Source organism: Lutra lutra, chromosome 13, assembly GCF_902655055.1.
Source record: "Lutra lutra chromosome 13, mLutLut1.2, whole genome shotgun sequence".
Lineage (NCBI taxonomy): Eukaryota > Metazoa > Chordata > Mammalia > Carnivora > Mustelidae > Lutra > Lutra lutra.
The window spans coordinates 19,086,416-19,107,222 of NC_062290.1; the positions used below are offsets into that span (position 1 = coordinate 19,086,416).

The 20,807-nt window shown below is 37.6% G+C and overlaps 1 long non-coding RNA gene across 2 annotated transcripts in view; it reads right to left on the reverse strand.

Annotated features, from left to right (window-relative positions):
* LOC125083454 (uncharacterized) overlaps nt 1-20,807 on the reverse strand; it is a 78,643-nt gene that overhangs the window by 10,389 nt on the left and 47,447 nt on the right. Inside the window, exon 3 of one of the 2 annotated variants that reach the window (XR_007122278.1) lies at nt 11,991-12,117. The exons of the other annotated variant lie outside the window; for it this stretch is intronic. This is a non-coding gene — a long non-coding RNA (uncharacterized LOC125083454). Of the gene's footprint in view, nt 1-11,990; nt 12,118-20,807 lie in introns of those variants that run through there. 2 annotated transcript variants of the gene reach the window in all.

Sequence of the window (20,807 nt, forward strand, 5' to 3'; positions counted from 1 at the left end):
TTTTTCAAAGAAATGGAACAAATAATCCTAAAATTTATATGGAACCAGAAAAGACCCTGAATAGCTAGAGGAATGTTGAAAAAGAAAGCCAAAGTTGGTGGCATCACAATTCCAGACTTCAAGCTCTATTACAAAGCTGTCATCATCAAGACAGTATGGCACTGGCACACTACAGACACACAGATCAATGGAACAGAATATAAACCTCAGAAATAGACCCTCAACTCTATGGTCAACTAATCTTTGACAAAGCAGGAAAGAAAGTCCAATGGAAAAAAGACAGTATCTTCAACAAATGGTGTTGAGAAAATTGGACAGCCACATGCAGAAGAATGAAATGGACCATTTTCTTACACAACACACAAAAATAGATTCAAAATGGATGAAAGACCTAATGTGAGACGGGAATCCATCCAAATCTTTGGAGGAGAACACAGGCAGCAACCTCTTTGACATCAGCCACAGCAACTTCTCCCTAGAAACATCTCCCAAGGCAAGGGAAGCAAGGGCAAAAATGAACTATTAGGACTTCATCAAGATCAAAAGCTTCTGCACAGCAAAGGAAACAGCAAAACCAAAAGACAACTGACAGAATGGGAGAAGATATTTGCAAACGACATATCAGATAAAGGGCTAGTATCCAAAATCTGTAAAGAACTTATCAAACTCAAGACCCAAAGAACAAATAATCCAATCAAGAAATTGGCAGAGGACATGAACAGACATTTCTGCAAAGAAAACATTCAGGTGGCCAACAGACACATGAAAAAGTGCTTGCTCCACATCACTTGGCCTCAGGGAAACACAAATCAAAACCACAATGAGATACCACCTCACACCAGTCAGAATGACTAAAATTAGCAAGTCAGGAAATGACAGATGCTGGCGAGGATGTGAGAAAGGGGAACCCTCTTACACTGTTGGTGGGAATGTAAGCTGGTGTAGCCAGCTGGAAAACAGCATGGAGGTTCCTCAAAACGTTGAAAATAGAGCTACACTACAACCCAGCAATTGCACTACTGGGTATTTACCCTAAAGATACAAATGTAGTGATCCAAAGTGGCACATGCACCCGAATGTTTATCACAGCAATGTCCACAGTAACAAAACTATGGGAAGAACCTAGATGGCCATCAAGAGATGAATGGATAAAGAAGTGGTATACATATATACAATGTAATACTATGCAGCCATCAAAAGAAATGAAATCTTGCCATTTGCAATGATTAGATGGAACTAGAGGGTATTATGCTGACCAAAATAAGTCAATCAGAGAAAAGACAATTATCATAAGATCTCCCTGATATGAGGATTTTGAGAGGCAGGGTGGGGGTTTTGGGGGTTAAAGAAGGAAAAAATGAAACAAGATGGGATCAGAAGGGAGACAAACCATAAAAGACTCTTAATCTCACAAAACAAACTGAGGGTTGCTGGGGGGAGAGGAGGCATGGAGAAGGTGGCTGGGTTATGGACATTGGGGAGGGTATGTGATATAGTGAGTGCTGTGAAATGTTTAAGCCTGACGATTCACAGACCTGCACCCCTGGGGCAAATAATACATCATATGTTAATAAAAATAATTTAAAAAAATACTTCCAAGAAATAAACATCCAGGACTAGATGGCTTCACAAGCAAATATTACCAAACATTTAAAGAAAACCTATTCTTCTCAAACTACTCCAAAAAATAGAAGAAGGAGACCTTCCAAATTCATTCTCTGAGGCAAGCACTACCCCATACCAAAACCAGATAAAGATACCACAAACAAAGAGAACTACAGGCCAACATCTCTCATGAATATACATGAAAAATCCTCAACAAAACAGTAATAAATCAGAAGCAACCATACATTAAAAAGTCATTCACCATGATCAAGTGGGATTTATTTCTGGGATGCAAAGGTGATTGAATATTTGCAGATTAATCAGTGTGATATGTCATATCAACAAGAGAAAGGATAAAACCATATGATCATTTCAACATATGCAGAATAAGCATTTGAAAAAGTACAACATCAATTCATGATAAAAGCCCTCAACAAAATAGGTGTGGAGGAAACATACCTCAATATATTAAAGGCCACTTACGAAAAACCCACATCTAACATCATACTCAAGCGGGGAAAAGTGAGAGCTGTATCCTAAGATCAGGAAGAAGACAGGATGTCCACTCTGACCACTTCCATTCAACATAGTACTGGAAGTCCTAGTCACAGCAATCAAATGACAAAAAGAAATAAAAGCCATTCAAATTGGTAAGGAAAAGTAAAACTCTATTTGCAGATGACATGATATTATATATAGAAAACCCAAAAGACTCCATGAAAAAACTGCTAGAACTGATAAACGAATTCAGTAAAGTCACAGGATGCAAAATCAATGCACAGAAATCTATTTCATTTCTGTATGCTAAGGCTGAAGGAGCAGAAAGGGAAACTAAGAAAACAATCCCATATACAACTGCACCAAAAACAATAAAATGCCTAGGAATAAACATAACCAAAGAGGTAAAAGACCCGTAGTCTTATAAAACACTGATGAAAGAAGTTGAAGATGACACAAACAAATGAAAAGATATTCCCTGCTCATGGATTAGAACAAATGTTGGGTGCCTGGGTGGCTCAGTGGGTTAAGCCTCTGTCTTCGGCTCAGGTCGTGATCTCAGGGTCCTGGGATCGAGGCCCGCGTCTGGCTCTCTGCTCGCTGAGGAGCTTGCTTCCTCTCTTTCTCTGCCTGCCTCTCTGTCTACTTGTGATCTCTGTCTGTCAAATAAATGAATAAAAAAAAAATCTTACAAAAAAAAAAGAAGAACAAATGTTGTTAAAATATCCACATTACCAAAGCAATCTACGGATTTAATGCAATCCCTATCAACACACCAACAGCGATTTCACAGAACTAGAATAAACAATACTAAAATTTGCATGGAACCACAAAAGACCCCGAATAGCCAATCTTGAAAAAGAAAAACAGAAACTAGAGGTATCACAATTCCAAACTTCAAGTTATATTACAAAGCTAGAGTAAAACAGCATGGTACTGTCATAAAAACAACACACAGATCAACAGAACAGAACAGAAATTCCCAAAATAAGCCCATAGCATAAAGCATCTTCAAGAAAAGAGGCAGTGGGGAAAAAGGGAGTCTCTTCAAGAAATGGTGTTGGGAAAACTGAATGGCTACATGCAAAAGAATGAAATTGGACCGCTTCCTTAAACCATACACAAAAATAAACCCAAAATGGATTAAGACCTAAATTAACAACACAAGAGACAACAAGTGGAGGAAAAGGAGCCCTCATGCGCTGTTGGTGGGAATGCAAACTGGTATCTTCCACAGCCTCTGTGGAAGATAGTACGGAGATTCCCCAAGAAGTTAAAAATAGAACTACCCTATGATCCAGCAATTGCTCTACCAGGTACTTACCCAAAGAATATAAAACATTAATTCAAAGGGACACATGCACCCCTACTTTAATAGCAGCATTCTTTACAACAGCCAAGATATAGAACCTGTCCAAGTGTCCATCAGTTGATGAACAAATAAAGAAGATGTGGTATACATATATAATAGAATATTATTGAGCCATAAAAAATGAAACCTTGCTCTTTGCAACAACATGGATGGAGGTAGAGAGTATTATGCTAAGTGAAGTAAGTCAGTCAGAGAAAGACAAATACCATTCAATTTCACTCCTATGTGGAATTTAAGAAGCAAAACAAACAAAGGAAAGAGAGAGACAAACCAAGAAACAGACTCTCAGCTGTAGAGAATAAACTGATGGTTACCGGAGTGGGGATGGATGGAGGGATGGGTGAAACAGGTAATGGGGGTGCCTGGGTGGCTCCGTCAGTTAAGCAGCTGCCTTTGGCTCAGGTCATGATCCCAGAGTACTGGGATCAAGTTCCATGTCAGGCTCCCTGCTCAGCGGGGAACCTCTTCTCCCTCTGCCTGCACTCCCCTGCTTGTGCTCTCCCTGACCTCTCTCCCTCTTCGTGTCAAATAGAAAATAAAATCTTTAAAAAAGAGAAATAAAAAAAAATAAAAAAAATAAAAAAGAGAAATAGGTGATGGGGATTAAGGAGTGCACTTATTATGATAAGCACTGAGTAATGTATGGGATTGTTGAATCACGATATTGTAGACCTGAAACTAATACAATACTGTATGCTAAGTATACTGGAATTAAAATTAAAAACTTAATTAAAAAAAAAAAACCTGGTGGCAGGGCACCTGGGTGGCTCAGTAGGTTAAGTGTCTGCCTTCAGCTCAGGTCATGATCCCTGGATCCTGGGGTTGAGCCCTGAGTCTGGCTCTCTGCTGAGTGGGAGCACAGAGACTGCTTGTCCCTCTGCCCCTCCACCCGCTTATGCTCTCTCTAATTAAAAAAAAAAAAATTTTTTTTAACCTGGTATCTTAAAACAACAGAAATTAACTTCACAGTTCTGATGGCTAGAAATCTGAACTCAAGATGTCAGCAGGGCTACACTACTCAAGGCTCCCGACAAGAAGCCTTTATTATTCTCCTAGCTCAGGGTGTTTGCCGGCATCCTGGGCATTCTTTGGCTTTTGGATGCTTCACTCTGATCTTTGCCTCTGTTGTAGTACGGCTTTCTTATCCCTGCTTGTCTTCACGTAGCCTTCACTGCCGTCTTCTTAAAAGGACATCAGTCATATTGGATTAGGGTCCACCCTACTTCAGCGTGACCTCATCTTAACTAATTACATCTGTAAAACACTGTTTTCAAATAAGATCACATTCTAAGGTACTGGAGGTGAAAACCTCAATATATCTTTTCCTTGGAGGGGGGGTACATCATACAACCTATACAAATGGCAAGAAAGAGAGGTGGTTACAAGTTTTGAAAATCCTTGTGTGTGTGTGTTTTTTTTTTTTAATGGAATACAGTTCTCCAAAAATTTCCTAGGACTCCTTGGCAATAGAGACACTTGTGATGGATCCTAGAAATACTGCTATGTTAGTATTTGAATTCTGATTCTGGAAGATTTTCAAAATAGAGTCCTCTGTTATTAATACCAGCACAATGGTCAGCACAAGAGATATGGAATTAGAGAATGACAGCAAGGAGGAAGATCACCACACACAGAATCAGGGCAGAAATATGGAGGCAAGGAAAGAAGCACAGCCAGGAACTGAACTCTAGAACAGGAGAGTCACCAGGTACAGAGATAGCTACTTGCCCCTTCTTCTTACTGGACATGGGGTCATTCATTTCTGCTTCTCATTGCACCTGCTTTCCCCCCTCTCCTTCTCTACATACTGTTTCTCTGTTGCACCTGCTCAAAGCTTCCTTTTCATCACATCACATTCCCCTTATTTCCCAACCCTATTTTCTGGAAAAGAAAATGTAATTAGATTGGAGGCATAGGAAGCATGAGTAAAGACATGGGACTGCTCCTTTTGTATGGCTTGAGTTGGCAGTGAGAACAAAGATGATGAATATTCTAGAAAGATCTTGAAAAGGTAAATACTGCAAAGCTTGGTATTATATTTGTATGAAGGGTAATGGAGAGGGAGAAGTCAAAGATAATACACAGATACTGACTTTGCAAGTAGGTAGATCATGTATTAAAATAGGCTAGTTTATGTCACTGTTAACAAATGACCCCTGCTATGAATTGAATTGTGTCCCTCCAAAATTCCTATGTCAAAGCCCTAACACCCAATGTCATTTTATTTGAAGTAAAGAAATAATTAAGGTTAAATAAGGTCATAAGGATGGGGTCTTAATCCAATATGACTAAAGTCCTTAGAAGAGCAGATACCAGAGAGCTCACTTGTACTCTACCTCTACCATGTGAGGTCATCTGCAGGCCAGGAAGAGATGCCTTACCAGGAATCAAATCAACTAGCACCTTGATCTTGGACTTCCCAGCCTCCAGAACTGTAAGAAATAAATTTCTGCTAAGTCCCCTGGTCTGAGGTCTTTTGTTATGGCAGCCTGAGCAGACTAAAACAAGCCATCCCTCACCTCCCTCTCCACCCCCAAATATCTGTGAATTGCAACACTGAGCCTTACAAAAACATAAGTACATGCTATAGACACATGGAGTAATAATGCCCCAGATGTGGTGCTAGGAAGTTGGGTTAATGGTGGCCCCATTCTCTATCCCAAGGTTCTTAGACTGAGAGAAATTGCAGATAAATCAAAAGGTGGGTGCCTGGGTGGCTCAGTCAGTTAAGCATCTGCCTTCAGCTCAGGTCATGATGCCAGGGTCCGGGATCAAGTTTTGTATCGGGCTCCCTGCTCAGCAGAGTCTGCTTCTCCCTCCATCCCTCCCCACTGCTCATGCACACTCTCTCTCTTTCTCTCAGTCTCTTTTGCGAAAATAAATAAATAAAATCTTTGAGAAAAAAAGCAAAAGGTAAAGTGGGATGTGGAGGTATTTGCTGTATGAAATTCAGCTTGCTGGGATCCTAGTGTAAAGGTGTGGGAAGGTGGAGCTCAGCAGGAATCAGGTCACACAAGATAAAGCACAAAGAAGTATGAAGAAGTGTTACAGTAACCCATCTAAAATTCACATTGTGCATAAACATATAAAAAGCTCTGAGAAGTCCCACAGTTAAGATTTTATGAAACATATTTGTCCAGATAGTAGCCCTCCCCTCTTTTTCCTATTAATACCAGAGTTCCAAAGAAACTTTGGAAAACATTCCTGTTGACACCATGAAAAATGTGAATTCAGTAAATTCCATTGTAACATCTTCCATCTATACTTGTAACCATGGAATTTTGAGAACTAGCTTGGAACAAAGAAATAGTCTGGTGAAGAGATTTTCAAACTGTGTTATTTCAAACTAAATATTACATAGAACCCTAGTACACAAAATTGAGAGAGCAGAGCTGTTCTGGTTTTATCAGACCCAAGAAGACTAGAGCTTCACCTTTGTTAGCAATCTGCACAGCCTCCCCCATCCCTTCCCCTGAGAAACCTTCATGAACCCTTGGGAACTGGAGAGACATTGGCTAAAAAAGTCATAATTTCAGACAAGTCCTTCATTCTCAGATCAGGAGACCCCAGCATATGTACACAGCTAGTGGCCCAACTTTGTCGGTAGTAAAGGTCTCTAGCACCACTAGGCAGAGCATATTTTCAACTGCATTAAGCTGCCTGATATCTTTGTCCCTCTACCACTTGTGTATCTCCCTGTAATTACTCTGTTGATTCCTAATATCACAGCATCAGTGAACATAATGAACTCTACTCTTCTTAAGAATCTCCCCGGGAATAGGCATTACACTGAGAATAATTTGGCCCATTACTGGTGCACTAAATAATAGCATCCTAATGGCATGAATCAGTTAATGTTACTACTCAAGTATCAAACGTTTGATAGAAAGTGACTTGGCCAAACTGTGGAAAGAACCAAGATGCCCTTCAACGGATGAATGGATAAGGAAGATGTGGTCCATATACACTATGGAGCATTATGCCTCCATCAGAAAGGATGAATACCCAACTTTTGTAGCAACATGGACGGGACTGGAAGAGATTATGCTGAGTGAAATAAGTCAAGCAGAGAGAGTCAATTATCATATGGTTTCACTTATTTGTGGAGCAGAACAAATAACATGGAGGACAAGGGGAGATGGAGAGGAGAAGGGAATTGAGGGAAATTGGAAGGGGAGGTGAACCATGAGAGACTATGGACTCTGAAAAACGATCTGAGAATTTTGAAGGGGTGGGGGGTGGGAGGTTGGGGGCACCGGGTGGTGGGTATTGTAGAGGGCACGGATTGCATGGAGCACTGGGTGTGGTGCAAAAACAATGAATACTGTTACGCTAAAAAGAAATAAAAAATAAATAAATAAAAGATTATATAACCAAAAAAAAGAAAAGAAAGAAAGTGATTTGGCCACATGTCAGACTCTGTCTCAAATTTAATAGCTTCTTTTGAAAACTTCCTGAATAATGGTTTATCCCAACCTCAGCACAAAAACAAAGTGGTTTTGTGAACAAAATTCTCAGCAGATTCAAGATTCTAAAGATCTGGATATGAATGTTCTTGAAAGATTTCAGGAAAATTCATATAGGTGTTAAAGAAGCAGTAAGAACTTTCAAGCTTGTGCACGTCTCTTTGCTAAGGCCTCATCTTCTTATCACTGTGTCCTTGGGGAATGGTATTTCTACAAAAGCCAAACTTGCATATTAGATTTTTGTAAAAAATGGAAAACAAGTAAATGGGACAGCAGTGCCAACGGCAGAAAGAACATTGCTCTCAGCTTCCTGAAAGCTCCCGTGTTGTAATGCGGGAATTACCTTAATAAGTGGACCCACTTACTATCAATAAATATGTCCATTTTACATGCACTTATAAGGACTAGCTTGCTTACAAGGTGCAGGATTATTCCATTTTTATAAATATGAGATTACACTATCTTTATTATCCTAAGACAGGATTTTTTTCATTTAAAAATATTAGAGACTTTGGGGCGCCTGGGTGGCTCAGCTGGTTAAGCGTTTGACGCTTGGTTTCAGCTCAGGTCATGATCTCTGGGTTATGTGATCAAGCTGCCCCATCAGGCTTGTGCTGAGCACACAGTCTGCTTGAGATTCTTTCTCTACCTTCCTCTGTGCCTCCCTCCACTTGTGTGCTGTCTCTCTCTCTCTCTCTCTCTAAAATAAATAAATGAATAAAATCTTTAAAAAACATATTTAAAAAATATATATATATTAGAGACTTCTTTCCAAATACATAGATACTCTCTTAGTAATTGCATATTTTATAGCACAAATCTACTCCAGTTTATTCATCAATTTCCCTTTTTATAGGTAGTAAATCTTCTCTTTTTCTGTGGTAGAATCAAAAGTTTACAATCTTTGTTGGTATGAGGAAAAATACCTTGTTGTTTTAATTGGAATTTCCCTGATCAACAGCAAGTCTGAGCTGATTTTGTCTGTTTCTTGGCCAATTAGAATTTCCTCTTTTCCAAATTGGTTTACAAATGTTTGTCCATATTTTGATTGCATTGTGTAGTTTTCTTAGCAATGAGTAGGAACAGTTTGTATATTAGTTTACCACAGGCCTCTTATCTTTTAAATGTTTCTATTTCCCTTTATCATTGAGTAGTTTCAAAGTTTAGTGTTGTTGACATTTTCAATCTTTTCCTTTATGATTTGTTTCTGTGTCTCATTTTTTTATTTGAAGTTCTAATTGACTTTATTTAATGATTCATAAATCAGACAGTGTCCCATCCAGCAATTAGAAAGGAGTAGCAGTACAAAATGCTGAAATCCCTTCTGATCTGGAGACTATAGATTTTTTTCTTAAAAGTTTGGTTTTTTGAAGATTTTATTTATTTATTTTTATGAGAGAGAGAAAGAGAGAGAGCATGCACAAGCATGGGGGAGCGATAGAGGGAGAAGCAGACACCCTGCCAAGCAGGGAGCCTGATGTGGGATTAAATCCCTGGACCCTGGGATCATGACCTGAGCTGAAGGCAGACAGATGCTTCACCAACTGAGCCACCCAGGCATCCCTCCTAAAAGTTTTTGAAGCTTTGTTTTATCACATTTATGTCTTTGATCCATCTGGCATTGATATTTATGGATGGTGTAAGGTAGGGATCTGGTATCATTTCTTCTCATGTGGAAAGTTAATTTTCCTTCAATGTTGATTCTCTTCCATCCCTAAGAAATCATCTTCAAATGGATATTCAAAGCTGAGTTGCTGCAGGTCCATATTATAGCTCACAGGAAGGGAGGAAGGAATAACTAGGGCAAAAGATTTTTCTTTTTAGTGAGGCCGACACTACATATACCAATTTTACTCCAATTCCAAAAGCCAGAACTTAGCCATGAGCCCACATGTGGCAATAAGGGAAGCTAGTAAACTAGCCTTTGGCTAGATGGTCATGTGCTAAGAAACAAAGTGAGAATGGATTTGAGTCAACATCCAGAAATTCCCAATACACATTTCTCCCATCTTCCTGAATAGAAGCAAGTACTTTTTAGGAGAGCAATAGTTTCAACTAAAATAAAAAACTTGGGTCTTCTGGTTGGGTCAGTCAAAAAAGCATAGGACTCTTGATCTCTGATCCATGAGTTTAAGCCCCACATGGGGTGTAGAGATTACTTAAATAAATAAAACTTAAAAACAAAAGCACCTCTCTTGCTGTTTGCTACAGTCATGTGACTATATGTAGAAACTGATGTATACGATTTCTGGGACAGACCCTTCAAATAAGGACAAATGGCTTGGTATACCTTTTTTAATCCTCTCACCTCCTTTCTTCCTATTCCCTGAAATATAGACATTACTGTTAGATTTCAAGGAAGCACCTTGGAACACGGAGGAATGCTAAGACTGAAAATTAAGCACTCAGGATGGCAAAACACCAAGTCAGAAGATATCTTGGTGGTGGACCATACCAGCCCCGGATGACCCATCTCTGAATTCCTTTTACATGAGAGAAAAATAACATCCTATCTTATTCGAAGTGATTATTTTAAAATTTCTGTTACACACACAGCCAAACCTCTTATTAATTTACTTTCAATTCTTACTCTTCTTACTCTATTTATATAATTGCATAGGCTCTTTTTGTGTAATTATGACAGAGTGATAAAATTTGATACCCTGTCTCATGCCTGATTTTAAGGGGGACTCATCTACATTTTCCCTATTAAAACTGATGTTTGGGGGTGCCTGTCTGGCTTAGTCAGTAAAGCACATGACTCTTGATCTAGGGGTTTTAAGTTCAAGCCCCAAATTGGATGTAGACATTACTTAAAAATAAAATCTTTAAAAAGAAAAAGACTGTGTGTAAACCTGGTGCTTCACAGACCTGTACCCCTGGGGCTAATAATATATATGTTAATAAAAAATTTAAAAAAAAATTTAAAAAAGAAAAAGACTAATGTTTGCTGTGATATTTTGATACATACCTTTGTCCATTAAATATAAGGAAATTCCCTTCTCTTCTTAGTTTGCAAAGAGTTTTTAACTATGAGTGGAAATTGGATTTTAATGAATAATTTTTCCCTGTATCATATAAAGATGATCATATAGTTCTTTTTTCTTTAATCAGTTAAAATGTTGTTTGCCTTAGAAAGACTTCTCAATTTTTTTGCAACATGCTAAATGCTGTAAAGCCTATCCCAAACTCCTCCCGGATGTCCAGACTTATTTATCCGACTATATCTTTCAGATTTCTCTTGAATATCTGATAGGTATCTTAATATTAGAATGTTCAATACCTAATTTTTTTAAAAATGCATTCATTTATTTTAGAGAGAAAGAGAGCATGAGAGTGGGTAGAGGCAGAGCCAAAACCAGGAGTCAGACACTCAAATGACTAAGCAACCCAGAGACCCCAAAATGTCCAATACCTAATTCTTAGATAGAATTCACACACTCTTCTCTCCAGGTGATTCTCCTACTTGATAAATGGCACCTCCATTTACTTAATTTCTCAGCCTCATATTTGGAATCTATCTTATCTATTCTCCTTCCCTCACATCCTACAACAAATCCATTGGAGAATCATACTGGCACTGCTTTAAATATATAACTAAAATTCTTCACTCTTTTTTAAAAGATTTTTTTAAATTTATCTATTTGACAGAGATCACAAGTAGGCAGACAGACAGGCAGAGAGAGAGGGGGAAGCAGGCTCCCTGCTGAGCAGAGAACCCGATGTGGGGCTCTATCCCAAGAACCTGAGACCATGACCTAAGCCGAAGGCAGAGGCTTAACCCTCTGAGCCACCCAGGCACCCCTAAAATTCTTCACTCTTCAACACCTCTATTTCTTTTATACTGGCCCATGTGGCCTGAGTTAAGTTCCTTGGGAACTGATTCTGAGGTGGAAATTTGCATGCAGAAAATTTCTTAGGGAATTCTTTGGGGATAAAAAATAGGAAAGGATAAAAGGAAGTAGAGTTTGGAGAAGGAGGACTGAATTGAAATGGAGTTGCAACAAAGGTCTTGGGAGTTCTGGAACTGGAATGGTCCTTACCTTGGGCCTGGACGCAAGGGCACTAGACTTTGGATCTCAGCATTGATTGCTGCGGTGGTCACTGGAAGCAAGCTGCCCTTGGGGAGTGGTGTTACATTGATCCCAGCAGGCTTTCTTTGACAGATGGCAATTTCTAGAGAGGATCTAAATGAGCGTCATCATGTACCAACATTCTCAGTATCTGGGAGAATACCCCCTCAGTCCTAATGGGGGTGTCTTGGTGGCACACCACAGCAACCACTATGCTGTCTTCCCATCAATACTTCCAGTCCTACTGCAATAGTCTTTTAATAATCTCCTGGTGTCCCTGCTCCATCAGATATCAAGCCTTATTATAAAATTACAGTAACAAAAGAGAGTGTGGCACACAAATAGAAAGAACAGAGCAGAAAGTCATGAAACAGACCCACGCAAATATGGTCACATGATTTATGACAAAAGGTAGACTTTTCAATAAATAGTGAGGAGCCAAAATACATGTGAAAAACAAATCTTGGCCACTATATCATATGAAAAATTAATTCTAAATGGAGATCTAGATCTCAAAAGTAAAACTATAATTTTTTTTTTTAAATACAGCTTCATGAGCTTAAGGTTGGGTAAAAATTACAGTTTATAAATGAAAACACTGATTATTGGACCATACTAAAATTAAGAAAAGTAGAAAGGCAAAATATTTCCTCTACTTACTTTTAGGATTTTCAGTTTATCACTGGTCCTCAGCAATTTGACTATCATGTGCCTTGATGTAGTTTACTTCATGTTTATCCTGCTTGTGGTTCATCAAACTTTTGGGATATATATTGAGTATATATTTGGACATATATTATTCAACCATTATTTCTTCAAAGTTTTTTTCCACATCCTCTTTCCTTTGGGACTCTATGTACACATATCTTAGACTACTTATATTTTCTCACAGGTCACAGAGGTTCTGTTAACTTACCTTTTACCTCTTCTTTTCTCTCTGTATGCTTTATTTTGGATAGTGTATATTGCCAAGTGTTCCATTTCACTGATTTTTTTCATTTGCGGTATCCAATATGTCAGTAATTTTTAAGTTTCTTATCCTGGTTTTCAGTTCTAGAACTTTCTGTTTTTGTTTTTTTTTTAATAAACCGTTTGTTTTCATTTCTCTTGCTTTCTGTATTTATCCCCTCATTATGTTTTCCTTTAAAACCTTAATGTTGTTCCTCAAAGAAGCTATACAGATGACCAACAGACAAAGGAGAAGATGCTCATCACCACTTACCATCAGGGAAATGAAAATCAAAACTACAATGAGATATCACCACACACCTGTCAAAATGGCTAAAATTAACAACACAAGAAACAACAGGTGTTGGTGAGGATGTGGAGGAAAAAGAACGCATGTGCGCTGTTGGTGGGAAAGCAAACTAGTGCAGCCACTCTGAAAAAAAAAAGTATGGAGTTTCCTCATAAAGTTAAAAATAGAAATACCCTACAACCCAGCAATTGCCCTACCAGGTATTTACCCAAAGAATACAAAAGCACTAATTCAAAGGGATACAAGTACCCCTATGTTTATAGCAGCATTCTCTACAATAGCCAAGATACGGAAGCAGCCCAAGTGTTTACTGATTGACAAACAGATAAAGAAGATGGGATATATATATATAATGGAATATTACTCAACCATTAAAAAGAATGAAATCTTACTATCTGTAACATGGATAGAACCAGAGAGTATAATGCTAAGTGAAATCAGTCAGAGAAAGACAAATACTGTATCATTTCACTCACATGTGGAACTTAAGAAACAAAAGAAAAGAGTAAAAGGGAAAAAAGAAAAGACACTTAACTATAGAGTTGTTACCGGAGGGGAAGTGGGCAGAGGGATGGATGAAATCAGTGATGGGGATTAAGGAGTACACTTGCTGGGATGAGCACTGGGTGTTGTATGGAAGTGTGAATCACCCTATTGTACACCTGAAACTAGTATTACACTATATGTTAACTGGAATTTAAATAAAAATAAAACAAAAACATCCTTGATCTTGTTTAAAATCTTTGCTGTTCATTCTGTCATCTCTGTGATTTCTAGATATTCTTCATTGGTTGAGATTTGTCCTCATTATGAGTCAAACTTTCCTACCTCTTCACATGTCTAGAAGTTTTTTACGCTAGATATATACTAATTTCTTGAGTATCTGGATTCTGTTGTTTCCTTAATAGAGCACTGAGCTTTGTTTTGGAAGGCGGGTAATTTACTTGAGGATTAGCTTAATCTCTCCCAGTGTTCCTTCTAAGATTTGCTTGGGGGAGTCTAAAGTTGCTTTTTCTCCCTCTGGTGCCAGATTAGCCATTTTCCTAAATTGTGTCCTTTCTTGGGTCTCTATTGCATGCTCTGGGTATTCCAAAAATTCTCTCTCCTCAGTGTGGCCAGTACTCAAATGTCTTCTACTTCTGAGCCATGCAAAGATGTTTATCTCACAGCACTCTGGTCGTTGTTCTTTCCCTAGTGGTGGTTCTTTCCTGGCCTTGTGAAGTCTAACACCCCTCATGAACAGCTTAGCATCTGGTCAATATTTAAGGGTCTGCAGTGCAGATTTCTGGATCTTCTTCTGCACATAGCTGCCTTCCCCACGTTAGCCTTCCAGACACATTTCAGCTACTATCGGGTCTGTGGATTCTGATCTGTCTATTCACCTCATTGAGACTGCTGTGCTCTACTTAAGTTCTCTCTCCTTTCACCATCATGCAGAAGATGTGTCTCTGCAGAAAGCCAGGGTGCTTATGGATTCCATTTGTTTCCATTCTCTCAGGGATCAGTCGTGATATGTCTACTGGATGTTGTCTAAAAATCCAGTTATTTACATATATAATAACAGATATATGTTTTATGCATATATCACCAGAGCTATTACCTCATCATGGCTAGAAATGACTTAGATTTTACTGCTTAGTCAAGAAATCCCCATCCAATGCTTGAACAAAATCAGAGTTCTGATAAGAGTTTTGAAAGAAAGCCAGTGGTTTGTGGATTCAGAAAGATATTTGTTGAGAAGGAGGACACTGTATTTTTCATTATAAATAATTCCATTTTACTCTCTGATCAAGGTTTTCCCCTTTTGTTTTCCCTTTCACTATAATGTGTCTTTGAGGAATTACTTTTGTTTATCCAGCTCAAGATTCATTATTTTTCTCTCATGTGAGAATTGATATGTTTCATCAATTTTTGAAAATTATCCATCATTAAATAAGTAAATATTTCCATTCACCCACCATTCTCTTTATTCTCTTCCTTTGGAGAACTTGGATGTGAATTGGACCTTTCATTCTATCTTTCAGTCTATTACTCTTTGATATTTCTTTTATTTCACACTGCATTTTTCAACATTCCTCAGATCTATCCTCTATTTTACTGTCACTTCAGCTTGGCCTAATCTGCTGTTTAACCTGTTCAATAAGTTTGTAATGTCAATAGTTACATTGTTCATTTCTAGAAAATTATTTGACTGGTTCAAACATGCTTGTTCTTGTTCTTTTTTTTTTTTTTTTTTTAAATAGTATCCTCTTTTTCCCAGTATAATTTATCAGTTGCTTTGATCTGGGCTATAAATAATAAAAGACTAAGGGCAAATCATTAAAACTATGAGAAGTTTATCCCACAACATAGAAAATTCAGAATTAAGGCAGCTCCAGAAGTCCAATTCAGTGGATCAGGCATATTAAGGACGTAGGGTCTTTCCAACTTTCTACTCTCAATCTTAAGTATTTGGCTTTTGTCCTCAACCTCTTTCTCTTCTGGTTATAAGATGACTGCAGCAGCTCCAAGGAAGGAGCCCATTTTCTGAAGTACGTGGCTGCTTACAATCTGAACAAAAGTAGCACCTACTACAAGAAATTGGAAGAAAGAGCTGTTTGGTACACAATCTAGAATATGAGCTACTACATCTATTCCTTTAGAAAAAATCTATGTAAATATGAATAAATATTTACTTAAAAGAATTGTTCAGATCATTTTATTACTTAGTTTTTAAGGTCATAATACTCCTGATTAACTGCTGGCTGTCTCAGAGTTGATCACTTCCTTATGTGACTTATAATTATAATGAGCAAACGTTTGTTAGGAATTTTTTTCCCTGATGAGAATTTTATAAATTCTCATATACACTGTATAAATACAGTGTTGTAAAACTGATCTGTGGTTTTATTGCTCGTTTGTTTAAATGTTTGCTTCATCTGGGATTCCCACGAATTTTGACTAATCTAAGAACTGTTTTTTGTTTTTTGCTTTTTTAAGACCTGTTTTTATATTAATATTGCAGTGTGGCAAATGCCACACTAAATGTATAATACAATTTTTTATTCCACCTATGCAGAGTTCAGATGTGAGACTTTGATGTCTTATGGAAGGCATGTTTGATTTCTATAGGCTCATAATGCCAAGCTCCTTTTTTGGCTTCCCAGGACCAATGAGCATAGTTTTTTTCAGTTTTCCTTTTTCAGAAGTGGCAGCTCTTCCAGAGACCTGGTTTTATCTAGAATTTATCTTTTTCAAGGAGAATGTGTTGTTGCATGCCTCCACAGAATACGATTCACACCAGAACTGTCCTTATGGCTGTCACTGACATTGTGCTCTATTTCCTCTCAGCTTGTAGGGGGTCAATTTCAAGCTTATAGCCCTGAGAGGCTATGTTTCATCTGAGTTCTCCCCTCTGGGGAATGTCCTTTTTTGTTTTGAGCTCTGTTAAGTATTGAATGTTTTTTATCCATATTTTATCCAGCAGTTCAATGTGTTTGTGGTTGAGGGTGAGGGATCTATGTTAGTTTTGTTTAACAAGTTAGCAAAACATATTATGTACAAACATTTATTATCTACTTAATGTTTTAGTTTTTTCAGATGGTATTTGGGAGAGTGTATATTTAGAAAAGCTAATAATTCCTGTCTGTTGATTTGATATTCTGCAAATCTTGTAGAACAAATATAAGGGTTTTATTTTGCTGTTGTTGATTTTCTTACATTTTCTCTGTATGTAGTCATATTGCCTGCAAATAAGTTTTGTCTCTTACGTTCCAATATGTATACCTCTTATAGTTTCTTTTCCCTGTGTTATTGAATTGTCCATGATTTGCTGTGATGAACAGTAGCAGTATCAGCAATCACCTTGCCTAACTTTACTAGAGACAACTCTAAGTCACAATTTTTTAAAATCAGGTTGTGGTGGGCATGGAGGTGAACCACCTACATCCCCTTTCAAGAGGGAACTTGCTGCCACAGCTCATAGTTCCTCAGCTACAGAGAGCTGCCTCAGCCAGTGATTGATCACGGCAGGGGTATAAAGTCCACCCCCACAGATCTAAAGCAGGACTCCACTGATGGGTTTCTCTCTTTACCTAATCCTGCTGTCTCCTCCCTTGCACATGGATTGATGCCTATCCTGTACACTGAACTCTGTATTTCTGTCTGTATTCTTGGCCACATCCTGTTGAGAGTATGTGGACTTATTAGAATCATTTATTTCCATTAATTTGTAATTCTAGCTTTTAAAAATCTCTAACCCAAGATTCACGTAGAAAACTTTAATTCCAGTTGCTTGTGTGACTTAAATACACACACATATAGCTGCCTTTTAATATTAATTTTTAGATTTTTTTTTTATTATGGTCAAATAGTATAATCTAATATATTTCTCTGGAATTTGTTGATATTTTATTTGTGGCCTAATGTTTAGTCCAATGCTATATATGTTTCATAACTATTAGAAAAAACATGATTCTCTGTTCATTGGGAACATTTAACAATATATCTATTAAATCATTCTTACTAATTAGATATTTAAGCTTTCAAAGTCTTATATTATTTAAATTTTGAACATTTGACATATCAATTCTGACAGGATTCTGTTAGTCTAACACTATCATCATGCATTTTTTTTATCATCATGCATTTTTCATTTTCTCAGCATTTCTAGAAGTATTTCCTTTATGTACGTCCTATGTTACATGGGGCATAAAGATTTATAACTCTTTTATCTCCCTGGAGGATTCCACCTTCTTTCAAAAACCTTTTTAATTCTGGTATATTTAACTAAATATTGTCGTATGCTTCATTTTTGTGAGACTTCACTTAACTTTGCCCTTCCTTTTATTTTAACCCTTCTGTTTTGTTTCATTTTCAATGGGTATTTTTAACCTTTCTTGAAAAGCAGTGTCTTTAATATGGACATTTTACTCTCCTGTATGTGAAATCCTTTTTAGATCTATACAACTTGGCCTGGAAAAGCAAGGAAATGGAAAAAGATAATGTAGGAATAATTGACATAACTAAGAATTTGTCCTTTCACAAGAAATCAGAAAAGTTTTGAGTGTTCATTTGTTTGTGTTTCAAAAGGGTCGCTAAGTCAGGGTATAGTTCGGACAACTGGCCGGAGACAAAGACATTCTGAAATGAGACCTAACCTAAGAGTTTTCAGAGAGCAGTCCTCAGAAGGTGTGCTCTTCTGGCTGAGGGAAGTAGCTTGAACTGCCTCGAAAAATTCTCTCCCTTCTGTTTCCAAGGCCAGAAACTAGAAGTGAAAATCAGTGGGTTAAAAAAATATATGTTTGTAGAATGTGGTCAGAACCTGAAGTTAAAGTAAAAATAGAAAGGAGGACAAGAAAAGAAGAGGTATAAACAAAAACAACCCCCCAAAATTATTTTAAGACAACTGCAATAGTATTAGTACATTTTAGGGCTCTCCCCAAGTTCCAAAAGCCATATTGCTACTGTTGAAGGCTTGCATAAAAAATGCTAAAGTTAACCAGTTTGTTAGAAATGCTTACTTTCCTTTATACTGTTTATATTTCTTGCTCCATGCTCTCCAGTTTCAGATTGACAAAAGGCTGCTAGGAGTAACTCATAAAAAAAAATGGGCTAGGCCTATTTTGTTTTGTTTTGCTTTCACACCGACAAAAAAAAAAAAAAAAAAAAAAAAGGCTGCTGAGTACAGATTCAAATACCTCTCTATGGGTGAGTGCTTTTCAATGTTCATGGTGCCTGAGGCCTGTTTATTTTGGGAAGCATATTGGTATTCATTTCCACTAGAACACAGCAGAAGGAAGCCAGATCATTTCATTCCCACAAAAGGGGAGCAATAAATATTTTTAAAAAATATTTAGGAAAGAAGATCAGTGATAAGGAGGAAGATGTCAAAGAATACTGCATATTCTGTTTTAGGAACCATCAAAGTGCTCAGTCCCTGAGAAATCAGAAAAGCTGCTTTTGTTGTAAGGAAATGGCAGTTTGAAAGTAATCTATTTCTAAATCTCAGGGGTAGTATTGTAAGTCTATCCAAGGGTCTGAGGTCTAAGTACAAAGGAAAGAGGAAATGAAAAATACAGAACAAGAAGAACTCAATTTAAAAAGAGATAGCCTATTCCACTGAAGAAACACTGGACATGGATCCTATGTGAGGCCAAAGACATTTTCATGCAGGGTTGTTTGAATTATAGATTCCCAAGTGGAAGATCAGTTGAGTCGAGTCACATAACACAATAGATTTGAAAAAATAAGGTATCCCCAATTTGGGGGATACCGGAGGGGATTGGCCTATTAATTCTTTCTGTGTTTTTAATTTTATGTAACTGCTCGTCTAAGGAGAAAAAATTCAAGGCTCTTCATTATTAAGCATTTCTTCAACACTCTTACCTGAGTGGCTATTAAAATAAACTTGCTTAGGAAAGACAATGTTCTCAGCCACAAGGAGCTAGAACCTCAGATCAAAAAAATCTAACTGAACCTCTAACCAAAAGAAGGACAGACATATGATTCGCATAGCTCATTTGATTTCCTGCTATAAACAACTGTTACCTGGTCTCTGGAACAGAGGGATTATAGTAGTTAATCTTGAAATAGCCTGGGACTGTAGTAGTGAATCTCTTGAGACCCAGATGCATGGAGAATGATAAATTCCCTCCTATGCCAGGTGTCAATCTATTTAATTAAACTGATACAGCAATTCCTTTTTGAGTAATCTGTTCTATGAAAATAAAAGTACTAAGCTTTATGCCCCGAAATGTCTATTGTAGCAATGTTTATAGTGGTAACAGTGCTAGGAGCAAGTAAAGGCCATCATTAAGAATGGTCAAATGAATTTTGGTACTTCCAATCTATGGACTATTATACAGATATTTAAAAATGAGTCACCAGGGCACCTAGGTGACACAGTCTGCTGGGCAACCAGCTCTTGGTTTCAGCTCAGGTCGCAATCTCAGGGTTGTGGGATCAAGCCCTACACTCAGCGCATGGAGTCTGCTTGAGACTTGCTCTCCATCTCCCTCTGTCCCTCCCCCCTCTCTAAAACAAATAAATAAATATTTAAAAACAATAAAACTAAAATTAGTTAGGCCCCATCTGTTAATGGCAGATATAGTAGCTGACGTTTTTAGAATGTTTACAATGCAACAGCTCTGTGCTGTACACTTTATGATATTATAAAATGAGAATAACTATTTTCCCACTTTATTTTATACATAAGGAAACAGCACAAAAATGGTTAAGTGATTTACCAAAGATAGTAGAGCTAGTTCGCAAGGAGCCAGGATGCAAGCCTAATCTGTTTGACATGAGAGTCTGTTTAAAAAAAAGAGAGAGAGAGAAAGAGAGAGAGAGAATCTATTTTTATCCATACACTAGTTTACGAATTGTTCAGAGATGGAAGGTAAGATGACATTTGAATAAAAACAAACTAGCTAAAAAAACTACATAATGAATTTTTGTATTTCAATTTGTATGGACATGAAAAAAAGAGGTGGATTATTAACACAGATTACCTTGGGGAGTCAGGTGTGGGTGGAGATAAAAGGAGTGAGAGAGCT